The 3554-nt window shown below is 34.2% G+C and overlaps 1 long non-coding RNA gene across 2 annotated transcripts; it reads left to right on the forward strand.

Annotated features, from left to right (window-relative positions):
• The first annotated feature begins 827 nt into the window (after positions 1–827).
• On the forward strand, positions 828–2952 carry LOC137491370 (uncharacterized). 2 transcript variants are annotated; one of them, XR_011011348.2, is made up of 4 exons: positions 828–932; positions 1519–1573; positions 1689–1752; positions 1875–2952. It is a non-coding gene; the product is annotated as an uncharacterized lncRNA (long non-coding RNA). The 2 variants fall into 2 exon arrangements; XR_012383490.1 differs by lacking the exon at positions 828–932 and having other exon boundaries at positions 1486–1573; positions 1875–2003.
• The last annotated feature ends 602 nt before the right edge of the window (positions 2953–3554 follow it).

The following is a 3554-nucleotide window of genomic DNA, read 5'->3' on the forward strand; positions in this document are numbered from 1 at the left end:
CGGCGCTCTATGCGCGAATATAACTAAGGACGCGTGGGTGCTGAGGGAGGGAGGTGTCGCGGACATAGCGCTCTTTATTCTTTTGCCCTATGCGCGGATATAACTGAGGACGAGCAAGTGCTGAAGGAGGGAGGTGTCACGGACACTGCGCTCTTTATTCTGCCGCCCTATGCGCGGATATAACTGAGAACATTCGGGTGCTGATGGAGGTGACGCTGACGCCGCCCTCTCTAATCTATCGTCTATGCGTGAATATATCTGAGGACACGGGGGAGGTATCGCGGACATAACTGAGGAGTCTCTATACTGCCGCCTAGGTCGCCTTTATGGACGCGCTGGCCCTGATTCCATTGTAGCACACCCTTGTGTTGTCTGTAATAGTGTTGTCCCGGCACTGAAGTTTTAAAAATGTCCATTTCCCGCTAACATTTAAACGCATTCTTAAACACTGCTGATATGCCAAGGTATTTACCAGTGCTCAACAGAAATGACTGTGATTGGCCTTGAAGGTCATCAGTTCACCACTCATCACGGAATGCAAACATACACTCAAAAAAATGAATTTTGGCTTTTGTTGGTCCAAAGAATATAACTATGTTTAAATTAAACAATTTGCTTATGTTTGTGTACTAAAAATAAAAGTGTTATGTTGGAAAAAATTAGAAAAAGTAAGTTTTCACATTTAAACAGCTTGCTTAATTAACATGAATGAAAGGGAGTTGTGTTGCTTCTGCAGTACTGCATTTTGGTCAATAGGTGGAGTAATATCTGCACATGCGCAGTTTCAAAACAACACAGGAAGTCAGAAGATTCAAACCACAACGATCACTCTCAGCTCGTTTAGATCGGCGCCATAATATGGGAATCAAAAGATGAAGATTACAGTACAAATTGAGAACGTGCACAGAAAGCTTTCCTTGATGTGGACGCAGGTGAGATTTTTTTACTTTGTATGTATTCATACTGAGGCTGTGACAACATTTGAATCATTAATGAACTTCCTTGTAATACTATGTTGTGTTTGTGTATAGTATTGTTATGAAATTGTCATGTTTCCTGTGTCTTTTTCACATTAAAGGCAGATTAATTTCTAGTTTTTTTGCATTCCTGTGAAATTTTATACTTGGTATATATTAACCCCAAAATAAAGTTGCAAACGTTGGTAGTAAGAAATAGTCTAATTTTAAATGAGTGTCAAGCAGTTTATCAAGTTTTAATGCCAGTTTTGATAACTTACATAATATTAATTAAAAGGTGGTGTTGGCACAAGCATATGTGACACTATATATATATATATATATATATAGTGTATATAGGATGACATCTAGCATGATGACATATTTAATGTAAGCTTATATGTTTGGTCATCTAACACATTTAAACTTTTAAGTTTAGTAGTTTGCAGTTTTTTTTTTCATTTTTATTATTATAAATATATTATTCTAAATGCTATATATTTATATTATTATATTTTATTATTACAAATCTTTGCTCACTCGCATCTTTTTTCTCCCTCAGGTTTACAGCTCAGCCTCTGTCCCATATCTGGTTGAGGAGACTGTGGATAATCCAGGTACTATGCCTTTAGATGCCTAGACACGCATTAAAATGATGTACAGTAAAAATTACTAGTAATTTTAACTAATAATTATTTAGTAAATTACTAACTGTCATTTCATGTCGTTTAGAACATCACCAGTGGAAAAAAAGGTGTGAATGCATTCAGAAAAAGCCCTTGTGAGTGAGTACACGGTAAGCCATTTACTTTTTTTTTTTTTTTTTTTTTTACATTTTGCATTTTCCTCTTAAACTATTTCCTCCTTTCACCTTTGATCTGTTGGTAAACTTTTTATTTTTTTACTTTACATTTTTAGGATGCTGGGCATGATGAAGCACAAACCTTGATGTGCAACACCACCTTATGAATCTACAGTAGTTACATTAACATTTATCAGACTCTTTTGTCTAAAGTGACTTACAATTGAGGAGACATTCAGCAAATCAACAAGAAGAGGCAATACACCCAAGATGTGCTAATTATACAAAAAAATGTTAAGAATTAAGAATGCTTCTACATGTGGTTTGTCAAGCCCACTCACCTGTGTGAAGCAGACTTCATGCACAATGTTTTTTTGCGTGTGTGTTTGTTTTTTTAGATATAGGGAGTGGTTGTAAGAAAGTGTCTGGTGCAAATGTGCAGAAATGGTGCCCAGAGAGATGAATGTGTCTAGCTATTGCATGTTCTGTGATGGTTGGTCTAATTTATGATGTAATGCTGATTGTGTTACATTGCTTTAAAGTGGTAATCTTTCTTTGAACAACTGAAGTGTTATCTGCTTTTTCAGTGTAAAGAAGTTACAGCATAGTTTACAAAAGAAGACTTAATTTTTCTAAGTATATTTTTGTAACTCATTTAATGGCAGAATATTATTTTTAAATGTTTTTTGTAATATATGAAAAGTAATTTGAAAAGTGTATTTTATGATGTTTTTGTAAGCTTATTTTTGTAAATCATTTATTGTTTTTAATTTACTTCATACTTGTATTAATATTAATTTAAAAGTATATTGTACATACAGTATTTAACTTATTGTAATAAGTCAAGATACAGATAAAGACAGTATTTGGATTTTGATAATCATTTTATTGCTGGAAAATTTGTAAAACTGTAAAAATGCTATTGAATAAACTCAATGAAACAGAAACTGTTTTTTTATTTGGTTAAACATAACAATATCAATTTTAGAATAATTGAACTTAAATAACTACATTGATTAAAGCTAAATTATGAATGTTACATTGATTGAACTAAACAACATTACATTACCTTTATGTAACTAACTTAAGTTCACTAAAATTAATATTCTTTCTTAAAGGTAACTTAACTCAGTTACGTGGAACGAGTGGACAAAAAAAAGTTAATTAACGCCAACATATGATTTTTTTGAGTGTAGATACACGGAACCTGTAGCGTTTTAAAGCCACGAAGATCAGTTGATTGCTCGTCTGTGTTTGCACTTGGCAAACATCGGTGAAGTGCAGTGAACTGATGACCTTCACGGTCAATCACAGTCATTTTCTGTTGAGCACTGGTGAATACTATGGCAAATCAGCTGTGTTGCGTTTAACAGTGCTTAAATGGTAGTGGGAAATTGACGGTTCTTATAAATTTCAGTACTGAAATTCAGTATTGTGACAGGTTTAATATAGTAAAAGAATCAGATTATTAATTTGAGTTTGATAAATGGCATCTAAAACATGTGTTTTGGAGAGAAAACGATAGCTAACTAGTGCCATTTCCCTTAACTTAGCTGAAAATGAGGTCTGATATCCCTTTTTATTTTCACTATTAAATCAGAACGGACCTTCGGGTCTGGTTGAAATGATCAATTTCAAATGTGTCACTTTCTCTTTGCTGATAAGATATACAGCCAGGTACACAACATTCCTGTGTGACTCAGGTCTCATACTTCCAGGTTTTTTTTCCCACCGCAGCCTCAATTTCACTTTTTAAATGGCAGCCGCATGGAATCAGCCTATAGGCCACATTTCTA

The sequence above is a fragment of the Danio rerio genome, chromosome 7, assembly GCF_049306965.1.
Source record: "Danio rerio strain Tuebingen ecotype United States chromosome 7, GRCz12tu, whole genome shotgun sequence".
Taxonomy (NCBI): domain Eukaryota; kingdom Metazoa; phylum Chordata; class Actinopteri; order Cypriniformes; family Danionidae; genus Danio; species Danio rerio.